Source organism: Salmo trutta, chromosome 14 (genome assembly GCF_901001165.1).
Source record: "Salmo trutta chromosome 14, fSalTru1.1, whole genome shotgun sequence".
Classification (NCBI taxonomy): Eukaryota; Metazoa; Chordata; class Actinopteri; order Salmoniformes; family Salmonidae; genus Salmo; species Salmo trutta.
Genome location: NC_042970.1, coordinates 43791923 through 43814560, shown reverse-complemented (window position 1 = coordinate 43814560; position 22638 = coordinate 43791923). Strand labels below are relative to the sequence as shown.

General features: G+C 45.0%; 1 pseudogene; it reads left to right on the top strand.

Annotated features, from left to right (window-relative positions):
• Positions 1-4817: 4817 nt before the first annotated feature.
• Positions 4818-22638, top strand: part of LOC115147815 (cryptochrome-1-like) — a 28564-nt pseudogene continuing 10743 nt past the window's right edge.

The following is a 22638-nucleotide window of genomic DNA, read 5'->3' as shown; positions in this document are numbered from 1 at the left end:
GTATTTGTAGTTGTCCACAAATTCTAAGTTAGAACCGTCCAGAGAAGTTATGCTGGATGGGCGGGCAGGTGCAGGCAGCGATCGGTTGAAGAGCATGCATTTAGTTTTACTTGTGTTTAGGAGCAGTTGGAGACCACGGAAGGAGAGTTGAATGGCATTGAAGCTCGTCTGGAGGGTTGTTAACACAGTGTCCAAAGAAGGGCCAGAAGTATACAGAATGGTGTCGTCTGCGTAGAGGTGGATCAGAGATTCACCAGCAGCAAGAGCGACATCATTTATGTATACAGAGAAAAGAGTTGGCCCAAGAATTGAACCCTGTGGTACCCCCATAGAGACTGCCAGAGGTCCAGACAGTAGGCCCTCCGATTTGACACACTGAACTCTGTCAGAGAAGTAGTTGGTGAACCAGGCGATGCAATCGTTTGAGAAACCAAGGCTACTAAGTCTGCCGATGAGGATGTGGTGATTAACAGAGTCAAAAGCTTTGGCCAGGTCAATGAATACGGCAGCACAGTAATGTTTCTTATCGATGGCGGTTACGATGTCGTTTAGGACCTTGAGCGTGGCTGAGGTGCACCCATGACCAGCTCTGAAACCAGATTGCATAGCGGAGAGGGTGCGGTGGGATTCAAAATAGTCGGTAATCTGTTTGTTGACTTGGCTTTCGAAGACCTTAGAAAGGCAGGGTAGGATGGATATAGGTCTGTAGCAACTTGGGTCAAGAGTGTCACCTCCTTTGAAGAGGGGGATGACAGCAGCTGCTTTCCAATCTATGGGAATCTCAGACGACACGAAAGAGAGGTTGAACAGGCTAGTAATAGGGGTTGCAATAATTTCGGCAGATAATTTTAGAAAGAAAGGGTCCAGATTGTCAAGCCCAGCTGATTTGTAGGGGTCCAGATTTTGCAGCTCTTTCAGAACATCAGCTGAATGGATTTGGGAGAAGGAGAAATGGGGGAGGCTTGGGCGAGTAGCTGTGGGGGGTGCAGTGCTGTTGAATGCAGTAGGGGTAGTTAGGTGGAAAGCATGGCCAGCCGTAGAAAAATGCTTATTGAAATTCTCAATTATAGTGGGCTTATCGGTGGTGACAGAGTTTCCTATCCTCAGTGCAGTGGGCAGTTGGGAGGAGGTGTTCTTATTCTCCATGGACTTTACAATGTCCCAGAACTTTTTAGAGTTGGAGTTGCACGAAGCAAATTTCTGTTTGAAAAAGCTAGCCTTGGCGTTTCTAACTGCCTGTGTGTATTGGTTTCTAACTTCCCTAAAAAGTTGCATATCGCGGGGGCAGTTCGATGCTAATGCAGAACGCCACAGGATATTTTTGTGTTGGTTAAGGGCAGTCAGGTCTGGGGAGAACCAAGGGCTATATCTGTTCCTGGTTCTAAATTTCTTGAAAGGGGCATGCTTATTTAAGATGGAGAGGAAGGCATTTTTAAAAAATAACCAGGCATCCTCTACTGACGGGATGAGGTCAATATCCTTCCAGGATACCAGGGCCAGGTCGATTAGAAAGGCTTGCTCGTTGAAATGTTTCAGGGAGCGTTTGACAGTGATGAGTGGAGGTCGTTTGACCGCTGACCCATTACGGGTGCAGGCAATGAGGCAGTGATCGCTGAGATCTTGGTTGAAAACAGCAGAGGTGTAATTAGAGGGCACATTGGTTAGGATGATATCTATGAGGGTGCCAGTGTTTGCGGCTTTGGGGTTGTACCTGGTGGGTTCATTAATAATTTGTGTGAGATTGAGGGCATCAAGCTTGGATTGTAGAATGGCTGGGGTGTTAAGCATGTCCCAGTTTATGTCGCCTAGTAGCACGAGCTCTGAAGATAGATGGGGGGCAATCAGTTCACATATGGTGTCCAGAGCACAGCTAGGGGCCGAGGGGGGTCTATAGCAGGCGGCAACGGTGAGAGACTTGTTTTTGGAGAGGTGGATTTTTAAAAGTAGAAGTTCAAATTGTTTGGGTACAGACCTGGATAGCAGGACAGAACTCTGCAAGCTATCTCTGCAGTAGATTGCAACACCGCCCCCTTTGGTCGTTCTATCTTGTCTGAAAACGTTGTAGTTAGGGATGAAGATTTCACAGTTTTTGGTGGACTTCCTAAGCCAAGATTCAGACACAGCTAGGACATCCGGGTTGGCAGAGTGTGCTAAAGCAGTGAATAAAACAAACTTAGGGAGGAGGCTTCTAATGTTAACATGCATGAAACCAAGGCTATTACGGTTACAGAAGTCATCAAAAGAGAGCGCCTGGGGAGTAGGTGTGGAGCCAGGCACTGAAGGGCCTGGATTCACCTCTACATCCCCAGCGGAGCAGAGAAGGATAAGTATGAGGGTACGGCTAAAAGCTATAAGAATTGGTCGTCTGTGACGTCCAGAATAGAGAGAAAAAGGAGCAGGTATCTGGGGGCGATAAAATAGCTTCAAGGTATAATGTACAGACAAAGGTATGGTGGGATGTGAGTACAGAGGAGGTAAACCTAGGCATTTAGTGATTATGAGAGAGATATTGTCTCTAGAAATATCATTGAAACCAGAAGATGTCATAGCATGTGTGGGTGGAGGAACTGAGAGGTTGGATAAGGTATAATGAGCAGGGCTAGAGACTCTACAGTGAAATAAGCCAATAAACACTAACCAGAACAGCAATGGACAAGGCATATTGACATTAAGGAGAGGCATGCTTAGCCGAGTGATCAGAGGGTCCAGTGAGAATCAGACAGCTAGCCGGGCCATAGGTAGCAAGCTGGTGGAAGATGGGAGGGAGGTCTGTTTTTAGCCGCCTCGTGCGTTTCCGTCTGTGGGTTAGTGGGGTTCCGTGTGGAAGGGGGGACCTGTCCAAGTTGGCAAAATAGTTAGTTATAGTGGCCCAAGAAAAGTGTCCGACAGACCTATTCAGATCGCAGCCGAAAAGACAGCTAACGATTAGCTGGCCGCAGATGGGCGATCAGGTTACGTCGCGACGGAGGGGCCAGTTGGACAACTCCCTCGGGCAGATAACGTCGGTGATCCAGTCGTGAAGACCCAATGGGGCTCCGCATCGGCAGTAAAACGGGTCAGGATAGGTGAGTTGTAGCCCAGGAGACACTTCAGCTGGCTAGCTCAGGAGTAGCCCACGAGTGGCTGACGGAATTCTTCAGCTGGCTAGCTAGCTAGCTAGAAAGCACTGAGCTAGGCTGAAACACTTGCATTTTGGAGCTGCCTTACTCAAGAAAGCAAAAAAGAGACCCCGGGGCTTTATTAACTCAATAATATATATTTTTTACGTTGTTTGCAAACTGATGTGACACATATTAATGCCAAAATAACATGCAAAACAGGCACACACACAAAAAATAGGTAAACAATGCATTCGGAAAGTATTCAGACCTGTTGCCTTTTTCCACATTTTGGCAGCTTCATTAAATAGTACCCGCAAAACACTAGTCTCAACATCAACAGTGAAGAGGCGACTCCGGGATGCTGGCCTTCTAGGCAGAGTTCCTCTGTCCATTCTCTGTGTTCTTTTGCCCATCTTAATCTTTTATTTTTATTGGCCAGACTGAGATATAGCTTTTTCTTTGCATCCCGGAGTCGCCTCTTCACTGTTGACGTTGAGACTGGTGTTTTGCTGGTACTATTTAATGAAGCTGCCAGTTGAGGACTTGTGAGGCGTCTGTTTCTCAAACTAGACACTCTAATGTACTTGTCCTCTTGCTCAGTTGTGCACCGGGGCCTCCCACTCCTCTTTCTATTCTGGTTAGTGCCAGTTTGCGCTGTTCTGTGAAGGGAGTAGTACACGAGATCTTCAGTTTCTTGGCAATTTCTCGCATGGAATAGCCTTTATTTCTCAGAACAAGAATAGACTGACAAGTTTCAGAAGAAAGTTTGTTTCTGGACATTTTGAGCCTGTAATCAAACCCACAAATGCTGATGCTCCAGATACTCAACTAGTCTAAAGAAGGACAGTTTTATTGCTTCTTTAATGAGGACAACAGTTTTCAGCTGTGCTAACATAATTGCAAAAGGGTTTTCTAATGATAAATTAGCCTTTTAAAATGATAAACCTGGATTAGCTAACACAACGTGCCATTGTAACACAGGAGTGATGGTTGCTGATAATGGGCCTCTGTACGCCTATGTAGATATTCCATAAAGAGTCGTTTCCAGCTACAATAGTCATTTACAACATTAACAATGTCTACACTGTATTTCTGATCAATTTGATGTTATTTTAATGGACAAAAAATGTGCTTTTCTTTCACAAACAAGGACATTTCTAAGTGACTCCAAACTTTTGAACTGTAGTGTATATATAATTTGTATATATATTTTTTTACAAATGTTAGAATTTTTCTTCCACTTTGACATTACAGAGTATTTTGTGTAGATGGTTGACAAAAAATACATTTTAATCCCACTTTGTAACACCACAAAATGTGGAAAAGGTAAAGGCGTGTGAATACTTTCTGAAGGCACTGTAGATTAAGAAATTGTCCACTTTCTGGAGCACTAGTCATTGTCAAGTCCCATCTCTTTGATCTGCCAAAAATGTTCCCTTTATTCTTTTATAATAATACAGCATTTTTCTTTGCCACTCTAACCTCTAAAGTCTGTTGGTCTCCTACCTTTTTTGGGGCATTTCCTTATCTATTCTGATAAACATGGCTTTTTATTTAACTTGAAAATAAAGTGCTAGTATTGAACTCTTTTCCTCTACCTCCTCTCCTACAGATATCAATCAAGAGCTTGATTGTCGCTGAGCCTACACACACTGTTGTGTGTTTGCATAAGAAGCCAACCAGATCCAACCAGCTAACACCATGAGCCAACACTGAATCATCCACCTGTTCCAGAAGGGCCTGCGTCTCCATGACAACATGTCCCTGGTGGCGGCCCTGGAGTCATCAGCGCGTGTGTACCCCGTGTTCATCCTGGACATGCGCACTGGGGCCGTGCGCTGGAGATTCCCCCTGCAGATCAGTGGGCTAACTTGGGTATCCTGATACAGGGTTTATTGTAGCACATACAGTTACCTAGCCTGGATACCAGTCTGTTTTGCTAACATTCCACTCCTTTGTTCCACTGGATATCATAAGGTGAATGCACCAATTTGTAAGCCGCTCTGGATAAGAGCGTCTGCTAAATGACTTAAATGTAAAATGTAAATGTTGTACTCTGTGTCATATGCCAAAGATGTTTAGCATGACAGGAGCTGCAAGGAGTGGAATGATGGCAAAACAGACTGGTACCCAGGCTAAACATTGTCAGGTATTTTAGAAATGATATGGTTACATGGTAATTACACTGTAATAACCTCTGAATTGATTGTTTGGAATTGTCCTTTGCCTGTACTTGTCTTTTTCTGTAAGAAACTCAATATGTTATGAAAGGGACTAGTTGGTCTCTAGAAACGTTAATAGCAACAAGATGCACCAACAGAACTGGAAAATGAGTGGTCGGTCCTCACAGATTGGTTTGAAATCATATTGATGTGTTCTTCTACCTTCCACCGTAGCCTCCAGGCCCTGGGTTCCAGGCTGTATGTGCTCCAGGGGCCCTACCAGGGGACAGTGATGCGTCTGGTGGCCCAGTGGGGCATCACCCAGCTCAGCAAGGACACTGAGATAGAGCCCCACTACACCCAGCTGGACCAGCAGCACCGCATCATGGCCAGGGAGCAGGGACTCAACATACATGCCACCGTGGCACACACACTCTATGATGTCAAGAGGTGGGTCACAGTGGTGAGTGTTTGAAAGCAAAGTACTTCAATGCCTGCTTTCGTTCTTGGCTGTGTTTGTGTGCGTGTTTGTGTGTCATCTGTGTGTGTGTGTCTTTGTGTCTCCAACTGTAAACCCTCCTTGCTTGTCTTCTGACCTCTCTCTCTCCCCCTCTCCATACCTCCCCTTCTCTATCCCTCTCTCCCACCCTCTCCCCCCACTGTAGGATATTGAAGTCCAACGGAAGGGAAACCACCTCTGACATATAAGAAGTAGAGGTCAACCGATTATAAAGCCGATGCCGATTAATCGGCCAATTTTTTACTTTTTTAAAATTTATTTTTAATAATGCCAATTACAACAATACTGAATGAACACTTTTATTTTAACTTAATATAATACATCAATAAAATCAATTTAGTCTCAAATAAATAATGAAACATGTTCAATCTGGTTTAAATAATGCAAAAACAAAGTGTTGGAGAAGAAAGTAAAAGTGCAATATGTGCCATGAAAAAAAGGTAACTTTTAAGTTCAAAACATAAGAACATGTGAAAGCTGGTGGTTCCTTTTAACATGAGTCTTCAATATTCCCAGGTAAGAAGTTTTAGGTTGTAGTTATTATAGGAATTAGAGGACTATTTCTCTCCATACCTTTTGTATTTCATATACCTTTCACAATTGGATGTTCTTATAGGCACTTTAGCATTGCCAGTGTAACAGTATAGCTTCCGTCCCTCTCCTCGCCCCTACCTGGGCTCGAACCAGGAACACATCGACAACAGCAACCTTTGAAGCATCGTTACCCATCGCTCCTGTAATGGCTTCGGTAGTCGTGTAGGAGGAATGAGGCGCAGGAAGCAGCGAACACAGGGAGTGGTGTTTTTAATAACACTGGAGAATAAACAAAAGTTCCCAAACATAGGGAATAGATACAAATAGGCGACCAGGTAAAGCCGACGAACAACACGTCGTCAATGAACAAAATGAATCCCGCACAAACAACGGACGGGCAGCTAAACTAAATACCCCCTCTAATAGCTAATTGGCCACAGGTCCCCTTCAAGAAGATGAGGTGCCGGAGGTCCCTCCGCCCCCCCTGGACCCCCCGATGTCCAGGGGGGGCGGAGGGACCTCCGGCACCTCATCTTCTTGAAGGGGACCAGCTACCACCGGCCTGAGGAGAGACACATGAAACGAGGGGTTAATACGGTAATAGGAAGGGAGTTGCAACCGATAACACACCTCGTTTATCCTCCTCAGGACTTTGAAAGGCCCCACACACTGCGGCCCCAGCTTCCGGCAGGGCACGCGGAGGGGCAGGTTCCGGGTCGAGAGCCAGACCCTGTCTCCCGGTGCGAACATGGGCGCCTCACTGCGGTGGCGGTCAGCACTCCTCTTCTGCCGCGCACTGGCCTCCTTTAGTGAGTCCTGGATGGCTCTCCAGGTCTCCTTGGAGTGCTGGACCCAGTCCTCCCCCGCAGGAGCCTCGGTCTGGCTCCGGTGCCATGGTGCCAGGACCGGCTGGTAACCTAACACACACTGAAAGGGTGATATGTTAGTAGAGGAGTGGCGAAGTGAGTTCTGGGCTAATTCAGCCCAGGGAATATACCTCGCCCACTCCCCTGGCCGGTCCTGGCAATACGACCTCAGGAACCTGCCCACCTCCTGGTTCACCCTCTCCGCCTGCCCATTGCTCTCGGGGTGATAAGCGGAGGTTAAACTGACCGAGACCCCCAGCCGCTCCATAAACGCTCTCCAGACCCTGGATGTGAACTGGGAACCTCGATCAGAGACAATGTCCTCCGGCACCCCGTAGTGCCGGAAGACGTGGGTAAATAGGGCCTCCGCAGTCTGCAGGGCCGTAGGGAGACCGGGCAATGAGAGGAGACGGCTGGACTTAGAGAACCGATCCACAACCACCAGAATCGCCGTGTTCCCCTGAGAGGGGGGAAGATCTGTCAAGAAGTCAATGGACAGGTGCGACCATGGTCGTTGTGGAACGGGGAGGGGCTGTAACTTCCCTCTCGGTAGATGCCTAGGAGCCTTACTCTGGGCACACACCGAACAGGAAGAGACATAGGACCTCACGTCCTTAGCCAAGGTGGGCCACCAGTACTTCCCCCTTAGACTCCGCACTGTCCTCGCCTCAGCAGGATGACCCGCAGTAGGTAGCATGTGCGCCCACCGAATCAAACGATCACGAACACCGAGCGGCACATACATGCGCCCCACGGGCACCTGCGCAGGCGCAGGTTCCAACACCAATGCCCGCTCGATGTCCGCGTCCACCTCCCATACCACTGGTGCCACCAGCCTAGACGCTGGAATGATGGGAGTTGGATCGATGGGCCGGTCCTCCGTGTCATAGAGACGGGACAGCGCGTCGGCTTTAGTATTCAGGGAACCCAGTCTATAGGAGATGGTAAACCTAAACCGGGCGAAGAACATGGCCCACCTCGCCTGACGTGGATTCAGTCTCCTCGCTGCCCGGATGTACTCCAGGTTTCGGTGGTCGGTCCAGATGAGAAAGGGGTGCTTAGCCCCCTCAAGCCAGTGCCGCCACACCCTCAGGGCTTTGACCACCGCTAGCAACTCCCTGTCCCCCACATCGTAGTTACGCTCCGCCGAACTGAGCTTCTTCGAAAAGAAAGCGCAGGGGCGGAGTTTCGATGGCGTACCCGAGCGCTGTGATAGCACGGCACCCACCCCAGCCTCGGATGCATCCACCTCCACTATGAAGAGGTAGTGGGTAACTAAACCCCACCGTGATAGCGTTTAGACCTCGGTAATCAATGCACGGACGCAGACCTCCCTCCTTTTTCTTCACAAAAAAGAAACTTGAGGAAGCGGGTGAGATGGAGGGCCGAATGTACCCCTGTCCCAGGGATTCCGTGACATATGTCTCCATAGCCGCCGTCTCCTCCTGTGACAAGGGGTACACGTGACTCCTGGGAAGCGCAGCGTTAACCTGGAGAACTATCGCGCAATCCCCCTGTCGATGAGGTGGTAATTTAGTCGCCCTCTTTTTACAAAAAGCGATCGCCAAATCGGCGTATTCAGGGGGAATGCGCACGGTGGACACCTGGTCTGGACTTTCCACCGACGTGGCACCTATGGAAACTCCTAGACACCTCCCTGAACACTCCTCTGACCACCCCTGGAGAACCCCCTGTTTCCACGAAATACGGGGATTGTGACCAGCCAGCCAGGGGACCCCCAGCACCACCGGAAACGCAGGCGAATCAATAAGGAAAAAACTAATGCGTTCCTTATGATTCCCCTGCGTTACCATGTCCAGTGGCACCGTAGACTCCCTGACTAGCCCTGACCCTAATGGTCGGCTATCTAGGGAGTGCAGGGGGAATAGGGAATAAATACAAATAGGCGACCAGGTAAAGCCGACGAACAACACGTCGTCAATGAACAAAATTAATCCCGCACAAACAACGGACGGGCCAGCTAAACTAAATACCCCCTCTAATAGCTAATTGGCCACAGGTGCCCAAAACCAAAAAAAGGGAAAAACCAAAAAGGGGATCGGTAGTAGCTAACAGGCCGGTGACGACGACCGCCGAGCGCCACCTGAGCAGGAGGGGGCGCCACCGTCTGTGGGAATCGTGACAGCTCCACAAAAGCCGCGGTCCTTGCTCTGCTTTGAATGAATGCTTATGAGCCTGCTGCTGCCTACCACCGCTCAGTCAGACTGCTCTATCAAATATCAAATCATAGACTTAATTATAACATAATAACACACAGAAATACGAGCCTTCGGTCATTAATATGGTCAAATCCGGAAACTATCATTTCGAAAACAAAACATTTATTCTTTCAGTGAAATACGTAACCGTTCCGTATTTTATCTAACGGGTGGCATCCATAAGTCTAAATATTCCTGTTACATTGCACAACCTTCAATGTTATGTCATAATTACGTAAAATTCTGGAAAATTAGTTCGCAACGAGCCAGGCGGCCCAAATTGTTGCATATACCCTGATTCTGCGTGTAATGAATTCAAGAGAAGGGACACGATTTCCCTAGTTTAATATTGCCTGCTAACATGGATTTCTTTTAACTAAATATGCAGGTTTAAAAAAATATACTTCTATGTATTGATTTTAAGAAAGGCATTGATGTTTATGGTTAGGTACATTCGTGCAACGATTGTGCTTTTTTCGCAAATGCGCTTTTGTTAAAATCATCCCCGGGTGGGCGAAGTTGGCTGTCTTTGTTAGGAAGAAATGGTCTTCACACAGTTCGCAACGAGCCAGGCGGCCCAAACTGCTGCATATACCCTGACTCTGTTGCACAGAACGCAAGAGAAGTGACACAATTTCCCTAGTTAAAAGAAATTCATGTTAGCAGGCAATATTAGCTAAATATTCAGGTTAAAAATGTATACTTGTGTATTGATTTTAAGAAAGGCGTTGATGTTTATGGTTAGGTACAACGACAGTGCAGCGCACCCCCTGGCTCCGAGCCTCATGAGTGCTGGGCCATTTAGTGACCAGCCTAAGCCACATTAGGCCCACGAGTTCATTGCGTTTATTTAAATGTTTCCAAGAAGTGAAATGAATAGTCTAATAATTTACACATCAAAGAAAAGTGTCACAGCTCAACAAAATTGTCTTTGGATAGGCTCAATTGCATAAACATCTTGACAGCTTCTTGACAGCTTTACAAATATAAATATTTCTTTATAAATATTAAAGACACACAATACAGGCTTTCAATCCACACCAAATCCCATAACTATATTGACAATGTCACGTCCTGACCCTAGTAATATGTCATTTTTTATAGTAGAGTAGGTCAGGGCGTGACAGGGGGTGTTTTGTGTTTTTCTATGTTTTCTATTTCTATGTTTGTGTTCTAGGTTTTCTATTTCTATGTTGTTGTTTTTTGGGTTGATCTCCAATTGGAGGCAGCTGGTCCTCGTTGCCTCTGATTGGAGATCATATTTAAGTAGGGGTTTTTCTTCCTGGGTTTTGTGGGTAGTTGTTTTCCGTTTTGGCAAGTGTCCTGACGGAACTGTTGTCGGTTGTTTTGTTGAAGTGTATTCATTAAAAAGTAAATATGAGCACTATACACGCTGTGCCTTGGTCTCCTTTAGACGACCCTTGTTACAGACAAATTATACATAGTCTAACTATAAAACGTGGGAAAGCATCCACACTGGAGGAAAGTTTATCATACTACATTAGGCCTACATCTGTCAATCAACTGATGGCCCAAATCAGCTCATCAACTCAGCCAGGGAAACATAAACAGTAGGCTAGCCTACTATCGTTTTTCACACCTTTCGTCATGTAATAATGGATAGGCTAACGATGGCCTACAGAATGTAGCCTACTGGAAAATAATCAAATAACAAGGGGCCTATTGAAACCATCAATGGCACAAGATTATCTACAACTGATCGTTAAACTGTGCGTGCTAAATTCACCCGCACAACTGATCTCAATTGCAACCATTATTGTTCACCTCATTACCGCTTCCTAAAAGATGTCAGTGTTACCTTAACGTTAGTCCTGCTTGCAACCAAAGTCTTTCAAGATATGTTCATCTTCTGGTTAGTATTGTAATCGGAACAACTTAGTCCCTTTTGAACAGAATAAGGGTGATTTATCTATATGGCAAGTATTCTGTACAATATAAATTAAGTGTTTCCTCGTTTACCACGTCAAATCTACAGTGACAATTTATCCGACACGGTATGAATAGAAGCTGTTGGCGTAGCTTATTGTTATTAATTTATTTGTTTCCTATTTATGTTATCCAAAAGTTTCTGGTATGGTAATTTCTTATCAAGACCGGGGGCTAAATCCATACACTGTCCATATTTTAAATGTGTAAATGAATCAAGTCAATCGGGGGGGACTGAGTTAATTGTGCCAGAAGGGCGTGGGCCGGAATCAAACCCACGCTGACTCTAACCACTAGACTAACCTAGGCCACGATTGAATTTTGATACACTTGACACTTGTATGTCGTAGCCTAGATCTGGCTGCATTTCAGATCCATTTGAGCGAGCGTTTGAGCGAGCGAGAGAGACAATTATTTTGATAGCAAGCCCTGATCCCAATGACTCGACTGCCACTGCATGGAGAGAAAGAGAACTGCTCTTTCAGGGACTCAAGACTCGAGGCTCATTTGAATTTCCTGAAGCAGCAGAAAAATGATCCGCGACAAAGAGCAGTCAAGTTAAGATCAAGTTCTGACCTGATTCTTTTGAGAAATATTGTTGTTAGTTTAAAAAACAGACAGATTTTTTCAGTTTAATTGGTTTTATAATGAGAATGGAAGTCTTTTTAGGCCTTATCAATAGTCTAGTGAATTTAATCTTGTTTATTGAGTACGTTTTGCATATCCATGTCCAGACTACTATTTACAGAAGGTCTATATCAAGTTGAATACTATAGCCTATGTTTAACAATGTATTTCCATATTGAAGCCATGCAATTAGATCAGTCCTTCTCAAATAGTGGGGCGCGCCCCCCTGGGGGGGCTCGGAGCGATGCCAGGGGGGGCGCGTGACCCCGGGGAACACGCTTTTTTTTGCCGCGTAGTAGTTTTTTTTTAACCGAACAAGAGCACACAGCACAGAGCAGGAGATATGAAGTGCAGATAACAAACCCTTAAGAGACACCATGGAAAAATATTTAACAGGGATGAAAAGAAAGGCGGAGAGAGACGGAGATAATGAGACAAACGTAAGTCTCCCGAAAGCTAAGACGAGGAAATATGACGAAGCGTATGTAGCGCTTGGCTTCACTGTGACTACGGTGGGAGACGAGGAAAGACCGGTATGTTTACAGTGTCTAAAAATGTTGGCAGCAGACAGCGTGAAGCCAAATAAATTAAGGCGTCACTTAAAGACATTACACCCCAATCACGCTGATAAGCCGCTTGAGTTTTTTCAGCGAAAACGTGCCGAATATTGTCAACAATCGTCCCGCTTTGTGAATGCTACTTCAGTAAACCAGCGAGCACTGTTAGCATCATATAAGGTGGCGTACCAAATTGCTCAGTGAAAAAACCCCACTCCATAGCAGAGGAGCTGATACTGCCTGCAGCATTAGACATGGTCTCTGTCATGCTGGATGACGCAAGTGCTGCAAAAATAAAAACTATCCCTCTGTCCAATGACACTGTCGCCAGACGTATAAATGACATTGCTAACGATATTAAAGAACAGCTGGTAGATAAACTCAAAGACAAACGTTTTGCCTTACAGTTCGATGAAGCAACTGACAGCAACAAAGACTGTTTGTTTATCGCTTATGTACGTTTTGACATGACAAACTCCCCTGTGTGAGGATCTACTTTTTTGTAAATATGTCAGAGACAGAGCCACAGCTGAAGAGCTATTCAAAATGCTGGACTGCTTCCTGACTGAGAATTGGCTAAAGTGGGAGAACTGCATTGGTGTTTGCAGTGATGGTGCACAGACCATGGCAGGGATGAGAAAAGGACTTTGGGCACTCATCAAGAAGGCCTCACCTAATGCTGAGTGGACACACTGTGTTATACACAGAAGTACTGGCATCAAGGCACCTTTCCTCTGAATTAAGTGAGGTTATGACTGACATTGTAGGTGTAGTCAATTTTATAAAGACCAGACCACTAAAAACAAGAGTCTTCTCTGCTATTTGTGAGGAGATGGGAGCTGAACATCAAGCTGTGCTGTTTCACAGTGAAGCAAGGTGGCTGTCACGAGGAAAAGTCTTGTCACGAGTTTGAGCTCAGAGAGCAGATAAGAATGTTATTGGAGCAGGAGCACAAGTATGACATCACAGAAAAATTTTGTGATGAGAACTTCCTGGCAAAACTGGCCTACCTGAGTGACATATTTGGAAAGCTAAGTTAACTAAATCTACAGCTTCAAGGGAAAGATAAACACCTCCCTCAGGTCACAGACAAGATCAGCTCTTTCACTCGAAAGCTTGCAATGTGGGGCAGGCGACTTGATGAAGGAAATACTGATTTATTCGAGAACCTGCATGAATTTGTTGACACTACTGACTATGATGCCACCTCAGTGATTCCATATATTAAGGAGCATATTTCATCACTGATGGGATTCTTTAAAAAGTACTTCCCTGAAAACAGTTCCCAATATGACTGGGTGAGAGATCCTTTCAATGCACCAGCTCCAACTGGTTTCAGCTCTGCAGAGGAGGACCAGTTCATTGATATGACGTCTGACTCCACATTGAGACTGAGGTTCACATCACAGACACTGAGTGAATTCTGGCTGAGTGTAGAGAGGCAGTATCCACTCTTAGGGCAGAGGGCCATGGGCATTCTTCTTCCTTTTGCAACATCTTATCTTTGTGAGACTGGCTTCTCTGCTGTTGCTGCACTGAAGACCAAGTACAGGTCCCAGCTAAACATTCAGCAGGAGCTGAGAGTTGCAGTATGATGCTTCAAACCCCGCTTCGAAAAGCTGTGCTCTGCAAAACGTGCTCATTGTAGCCATTAATCCTGACTTCCTCATTTTGATAAAAAAAAAATCAGCACAAATTGTTTTATTCATTTTTGTTTTATAGGTCAAAATGTTTCATATATTGTGCTCCTGAGTTAATGTTGCTGATCAATTTGAATTTATTATTATTTATTGATTATATTTTATTTTATTTTTCAGTATCAAATGGTCAAAAAATGTTTACAGTTTAAATAAGGGTTTAATTTTGTTTTAAATTTCAGGCAAATTGATGCACTTGAAGTCTTTTCTGTTACAAACTAAAAAAAACAATGTTAATAAAGTTATTCTTTGTTGTAAGTTGATCTATATTTCTTTCTTTTTTATTTTTATTTAATGTTAATAAGCATACAATGTTATGCAGAGGTGTACTTATAACAATTTTATAGACAAATGATACAATTTACAGTCGCGGCGGAGAGTTGGGGGGGCGCGAAATGTTTACTTCTTCCTAGGGGGGCGTAACAGAAAATAATTGAGAAGCACTGAATTAGAACAATGTAGACTGCAAACATGTTCAAAAATATTTAGCGAATATGGGTCAGGCTAGTTAACGAACTAGGCTATAACGGACTAACATTCGAATTGGAGTTGATGACAGCACAATACATAAAAGAAACACAACTTGAAGCAACTACATATTTAGCCATGGAGCACGTTTTTAAGGATCGGTGTCCCACTAGCGGGTGTCGTGTCTTTGGGGTACCATTAAACTGAAGACATGTTTATCAATTAACTCCCTGTAATTATTATCACGCGATTAAACTGATTAATCGTTTAATTGTAATTAACTAGGAGATCGGGGCACCAAGGAAAATATTCAGATTACAAAGTTATAATTTTCCTAATATAACTTTCCTATATTATAATATTATAGTATAGGCCGATTATCTTCTGGTTTAAATGGTGTATTTTACTTCGCGTCCAGTCTCATTCCAAACGTCGTAAATTGTTGTATCTGCACGAACCCAGTCTTTACTAAAATCATCCATACATCAATTGTCTTAAAATCATTTATTTACTACACTAAGTAATTAACAGAAAACATACAAACAGTAATTATCGTCACAAAGAATTGGTAGAGGAATGTGCCCTTGTGGGCTAAACAGGCAGGTCGGCCTGTTGAACAATGGATCATAAAAGGTCAGCTGTGGCACACAGTTCATTAATATTAACAATTGATATGCTAATCCTTTGCACATGAACGCTCACTCATTCGGGAACGATTGCAATCAATATATATTTACGCTCAGGGTGTCCTCGGGATCCTTGTTGGAGAGTTCTGTTCTGTTGGAGAGTTTTGTCCGCGTTCTCTCTCTCTCTCTCTCTCTCTCTCTCTCGGTTAGAATGGATCTTTCAGAGCGACATTCATTAATGTCGTCATAGAATGGATGTTTCTGTCACGGTTGTCGTCGGTGAAGGAGGACCAAAACGCAGCAGGTACGTGTATGCTCATCTTGATTTATTATTACTCTCAAAAATGAACATACAAAAATAACAAAGAAACGAACGAACAACTACAAACAGTCTGGCCAAGCTAAGCTTAACACAGAACAATCACCCACGAATCACAAACACACCCCAATATATGGGACTCTCAATCAAAGGCAGATAGACAACACCTGCCTTCAACTGAGAGTCCCAACCCCAATCAACACAACATAGAAACACACTCACCAGACTACACATAGAAATACATAAACATAGACTATAAACCAAAACCCCGGAAATACTACATCAAACACCCTTTAAACAAACACACCACCCTGAACCACATAAAACAAATACCCTCTGCCACGCCCTGACCAAACTACAAAACAATTAACCTTATATACTGGCCAGGACGTGACAGTTTCGTCGGTCCTCGCGTTCAATGATATAATTTCTAGCTGCAGACTATTAATTAATATCAAAGACTTGTTCTTATTCTGTCGGTCTCGATAGTCTTAAAGTTAGCCACGTGGTGTAGTTCACTTTCAGTATAGGAATTGGATGGTCAAACCTACTGGCCAACTCGCCATGGAGTGGAGGCCTGGTCTGAAGAAAGTAAATCAGGGTGGGGGTTTTATAGGTGACCCTAGAACAGGCTTGTCAAATGACGCCTGGTCCTGTCTGTGTCCCTGGGGGGCGTGCCGATGACTGATTTAATCTTTGAACATAAATACATTCTATCACATTAACATCAGTACACAGCATCTCAATGTATCACAAATAGCTTTATCCTTATTAATACATTCTATACAACCATGTGGATGCAAGTCTCATCGCTGAGGCTATTATATAAACAGTTTTATGGTAATATGGCTATATTGTCTCTTCTGAGTATCACAAAATTGTACCAAGCGGACCAGTTCGTAGCTGGATTCTTCACCAATCTTTCATACCTTCTCCAGAACACAAATGTCGCTTGGCTCCCCAATTCTGTGAGTTGGAAGAATTTCCTGTGTCTCTCTATGTGGCAAGAGATTCTCCTCTTAGAGTTTTTACAACTCCTTCACACAGGGACTGGGTGGGGGAAGGTAGGTTGGGGGATGGTGCAAGGGGGGGAGGGGGTCAACTGTCCTCCCTGTACTCAAAGAGGCCAACGTCATGACATACCCCCCCTGGTGGTTTGGATCTTGTTTATCCTGCAAGTTACAAATCAACATAAAATCATGACCACGTGATGTCCCGTTGGTAGATCATCGTTGCAGTCCCCTCTGGTGGTTGAACTGTTATAGGCTCTCTGGAAGCGGAGCAGTCCACCACAAGGATGGGCAGCTGATGTCCAGTTGGTGATCGCCGTTGCGGTCTCCTCTAGTGGTGTACCTTGGTAGGTTCCCTGGAAGCTGCAAAGTACCCCAGGAAGGGCCAGGGGATGTCCTGGTTGGTGATCGCCGTTGCGGTCCCCCCCTCTGGTGGTTTACCTTGGTAGGCTCTCTGACAGCGGCATGCTGCCACAAGGATAGGCCGTGGGTGTCCGGATTTGGGGTCGCCGTTCCGGACCCGTCGTCCAGACTGGAAGATCTGGGCAGTAACTTAGGCAGATGTTAACAACGCACACACACTCATGAAATATATATAATTACATTCATTCCCCAATGAGCGGCGTTGTGGCACTAAGTGATGGTTGTATGGGGACTTTATGGCTCTATCACTTCCTAAGTGTCAAAGGAACTGAACCGAAAAGGAATGAAAGCATAAACAAAAAAAATATACAAAATATAGTTCTCACACAAAAAAATCATCTAATTGGACTGTATTCTATATACGTCCAATGTTCTGGCAAAATGATTATCATGGCATTGTCTCTAATGCCATATCTAGGGTTTTCCTACTTGGTGTGTTGCTTAGGCGCTATCCTAAGTTGATAACTATATGATAAGTCTACAGCTGTAATGCACTAGTTTTGTGCAGTCTACAGGGATGACCTATGGACTTCTGGGAAGAAAACTGGTGAGTGCTGTAGAGTCAAAGGCCTAGAAGTAAATGTTCAACTTTACTAAGGCTGGTATATTGCTTGGGCCCTTAAGTGGTCCTAGCATAAATCCTAATTGGATGTTCCGTTGTGCATGTGCGCTTATGCTTACACAAGCGCGCATGTCAAGGGAAGAAAACCAAGTATCCGGGCAGATTACAACTTGTTCAGAATGAGTCTGACGTAGTCAGGTAATTTTCAGGTCAATGCCTGGAGGTCAGTCAGAATTGGTGTCAAGGGAGTCTGTAGTAGTTTTTCTACAAGTCACTGTGTCTTCCACTATTGTAGTGGCGATAGGTATGAAGTCTATTTCATAGCTATGTTATCCACGGAGGAGCTAACCTCACGACGGAAGTACTCTTTAAGTATTGGACCAGTCATACGTGGTGTGATCATGGTTAATGACTTCTAATAATTTTCCTCCTGAATGGAGGGTCCTATTTATTAGTGACATGTGTGTTAACCATTGGGAGAGTGCACTGGAGATTCCCCTCCACGTGTTGCACTCTGAGTGACTCCTATGTCGCGGTTGTCAATGGTAATTTGATTGGTTAGGTCTCTAACCTTCTTACTGATTGTAGCGGGACTGACTGTTGCTAGTATTGGTACTGGTACTCAAGGGGACCAGTTATCCTACCGATTATTCTGAAATATTATCTACCGGAACACATGATTGGAGCATTTTACTAGTTGTATTGTAGTTGAACCTACACATGGCAAAGAATGATTATTGATGCCATTTGTTTTGGAGGTGGACAAGTCCACTGGACTTCCTTTACGACCAGTGTGATACACCTCAGTACTATCTTAGATGTCTTCTAAGATAATCCCCATCTAGGGGCCTGTCTGCTCCTCACTGTTCTCATAGGAGAGTTTACATCTAGATTTGATTTATGCTCTGGCGGCCTCGTGCGGTGTTGTCAGTAGTCTTGACCCCCCCACCGGCCTCGATGAGGCTCATCATGAGTCTGGGCTACTATTCCCCCCCTTTGTGCCTTGGGACCCCCCACCAGCGGGTGGTGTTGGTGTCCGATGCGCAAACAAGATCGGACCCTACGTACGAGTTTTCAGCGGCCGCGTTATGAGAATGGCTGTAACCTTTCAACCAAATCTCCTGGTGTTTGTGCTGCAAAACGCTCAGTGGCTGTCGAGGCATGTCAGTCCCCACCGCGTCCGCGTGTGGCAACCTCTTCATTACACTGCAAACTGAGACGAGGATATCGGTCTGTGATATCGCAAAGTGTTTCACCAGTGGGAGTCATCGGGTCAGTTGCTGGACTGACGCCATTAGTGTCATTGTAAGGGGTGACAGTCCCCAACAAAGCGGAAGGTGTATCATCGGAAGCAGAGTACACTCTGTGCATCAATGTTTTACTTGCTGAGATGGCCGCAGTGCTTGCGGAAGTGTCCAAAGGGCAAGAGAAGTTCATCTCAACTATCGTATTGCACGACTGCAAGGAGGCGGGAAGTTGCTTATTCACAGAGACAGCTGGCTCGAAATCATGAAAAGAATGGTCGGCTGATGGAATGTGTCGAGATATCGTACTATCTCCGTGGATCGGATTCTGTATCAAGAGGTTTCTAAACGTCTTTTTCCCAAGGGGTGCTTTCGACAGATACCCCTCATGAAGGACAGCGTTGCAGCTAGCTTTAGGGGGAGACAGTGTGGTCAGTGGAGAAGGCACTGTGGCCTGTGACCATACCTGGTTGGTTTTCCAATCCATCAATGGGAGTAACCGATCCATCAAGTCTGCTCCAAGTAGCAGGGGTACAGTTTCGAGGCTGGTAACATACACAGGGTGAACGAGCGATACGTCCTGGAAGTGTAGTTTCAACATGACTCTCAATGTGAGAGGCGAGGTAGTCTGAGTGACCCCTTGAAGTTTAGTGTCGCATCGTTCCACTTTTAACCAACGTTTAGTTGGCTTCAAAGCCCTTTTTAGATCATCAAACAATGTTTGAGAGATGAGTGATATTGTCGCACCCGAATCAATTAGCGCATGACAAGCTAAGCAGTCCTCCAGGACTGTTTCCAGGTATGGCCGTTTAGATTTGTGGTTAGTGGACATATTCCCCACAAAGTGGAGTGGTCGTTCGCAACGACGTGATGTGCCATGTCTGTTCAAGATGGAAGCAGATTGACTTTTCCGATTTTGAGTGGGCTTGGCTTTAACTAAGAGTTTGACCTTTATCTTCGCAACTTTTGTATCGGAGTCTATAGACAGAGCCCGGGGGCTTGTTTCTTGATCAAGCCGGCCCTGGATAGGGTCTTGAATGAGAGCGGGAGAAATTTGAACTTTAACGTCCATGCTATGGGTGTTAATTCCTGCGGACCTGGTGTCCGGTAATTCCCCGTCTAGTCCTTGTGACTTATCTTTTACCCTTTTCTCAAATTGTTCTCGCTTAAGTTCTTCCCGTAGTGGGACTTCTGGAGAACATTGGTCTACGTTTTGATCGTCCTTCAACCCTTTGTTACCCTTGTGCTCTGACACTTTTTGTGGGTTGGGTGCAGGAACGTAGCGAACGGGTCGATTGTAGCGGTAGTCATGTTGATGGCTACGTACTTTACAGTTATTTCGACCGCGGAGGTTATTGGAACCATGGTTTCGTGGTAGAAACTGTTGTTGTGCGTCATCTCTCGACGCTCCAATACCTGATAATGCACCCTCTAACTGGAGTGAGTGCTCCTGGTCAAACTTCAAAACCGAGTGGTCAGGGCTCTTAGCGTTGTGAACTTTTGATGCCTCAAAAGCTGTGCTTGCAAGCTCTCTGAGTTGTAAGATAGGCAAGCCAACGTGGGCGGCAGGGCCCAAGTAGGTAATGAAGGTGGGATACATGTTCGACAGAAACATTTGTTTGAATGGTAACAGCTCTTCCATTCCTGTTTCTGTGAGTAGGCCAAAGTAAGCTGAACGAAGCCTATGATAGAAAGCTTGTGGGTGTTCGTTCCGAGCTTGTTTGACGGTGTTAGCCAGTGAGCTATCGTGTTTGCGAGTCGCAGAACCACTGAATTCTAATTTCAAAGCTGTGGCATGTTTAGCGTAGTCATTTAGCACGTGTTGCTGTTGTAGACGAATGAACCTCGTCACGTGTCTATTCGACGTTCGCTTCAACAGGTAAACCCTGTCAGAACCCGTAGCATTCGGGTAGCCATCCAACGCGTCCTCTATGTCAGCTAGGAACGTCTCAGTATCGTTTGGCTGACCTGGAACGGGGTCAAAGGTGGGGAAATTCTTGACGAGTTTGTCAAGGTATTCCGCGCCAAGCGGGCGGAGAGGGTTGGCTTCATCCTGTGGAGAAATTGGGGCCGAAAGGCCAAGAGAAGAAGCCAAGCCTTGTTGTTGTTGGCCAAGAGGCGCCATATTACTCAGTGCCGAAGGGCCGAGGGACACATGAGGGAGGCAAGGTCTGAAACCTATTGTCTTCACTCCTGTGAGTACAGGGCTCCGGTTGCTTGGATGGGTAGTCGCGCTGTAGAGCGTGACCATTCTGGATTTCCTCCAGATGGTACCTAAGGGTGGAATTCTGCTGCATTGCAGAGTCCACTTGAGCGCTTAGAGTACTGATTTTAGACACGTGAGTGTCACACCTGCTCCTTTCGGTCTCAAACCTATCTGTCATGGTTTGCAGATAGAGGTCTTGAGTACGGAACGAGAGATTCAGTGATGAGATTTCCTCTGCTTGCTTAGAAATCAATATTTCCATCCTCATCACCTGAATTCTCTCATCATTCATTTGGTCAGCGACTTCAATAAGTTCTGCTGATTTATCATCCAACTTCGTCATTGTGTTCATTATTAACTGATCGTCTTTGGTCTGCAGCGCTTTGAGGAGAACCGTGTTATTTTGAGTAACATTCAACAAAACAGCATGCATGTTGTCAAGTTGAGCGCTCCTGTTTGTAGATAACTCTTCAGATTTATCTAGTTTGGCGTGGACATCATCATATTTAGTTTTGGCTAAATCGAGTTGTTCCTGTAGCATATGATTTTGTTCCTGTAGAAAACAATTTTGTTGAAGAGCTTGTGCTTGTTCATCGTCATACGTTTTTGCAATTACATTTAATTGTTCAGTTTTCGAACGCAGTTCCATAGCTAGCAGAATTTTTCCCTTGTCTGCATTGGTCATTGGTTTCCCGGTTCTCTCCACCTGTCCCTTTATGTCTACCGTTACCTGCTCGTGCTTCAGCTGTGCACTGCGGTATTGGACAGATGGCAATCTCGGATGGCAAGACATCAGAGCTAGACTGGAGAGAACCTTTACGAGGCCTGCGCCCGATGATTGGTTTTGGAAAGCATTGTTGTCTGCTTTTCCACTAATGTCATAATTAGGGTTGTTATCGCTGCTGAGGTCAGAGATCAATCCATTTACGGGTGGAGGTTCACTATTATCTTCTGGTTTAAATGGTGTATTTTACCTCGCGTCCAGTCTCATTCCAAACGTCGTAAATTGTTGTATCTGCACGAACCCAGTCTTTACTAAAATCATCCATACATCAATTGTCTTAATCATTTATTTACTACACTAAGTAATTAACAGAAAACATACAAACAGTAATTATCGTCACAAAGAATTGGTAGAGGAATGTGCCCTTGTGGGCTAAACAGGCAGGTCGGCCTGTTGAACAATGGATCATAAAAGGTCAGCTGTGGCACACAGAGTTCATTAATATTAACAATTGATATGCTAATCCTTTGCACATGAACGCTCACTCATTCGGGAACGATTGCAATCAATATATATTTACGCTCAGGGTGTCCTCGGGATCCTTGTTGGAGAGTTCTGTTCTGTTGGAGAGTTTTGTCCGAGTTCTCTCTCTCTCTCTCTCTCGGTTAGAATGGATCTTTCAGAGCGACATTCATTAATGTCGCCATAGAATGGATGTTTCGTCGGTCTTCGCGTTCAATGATATAATTTCTAGCTGCAGACTATTAATTAATATCAAAGACTTGTTCTTATTCTGTCGGTCTCGATAGTCTAAAAGTTAGCCACG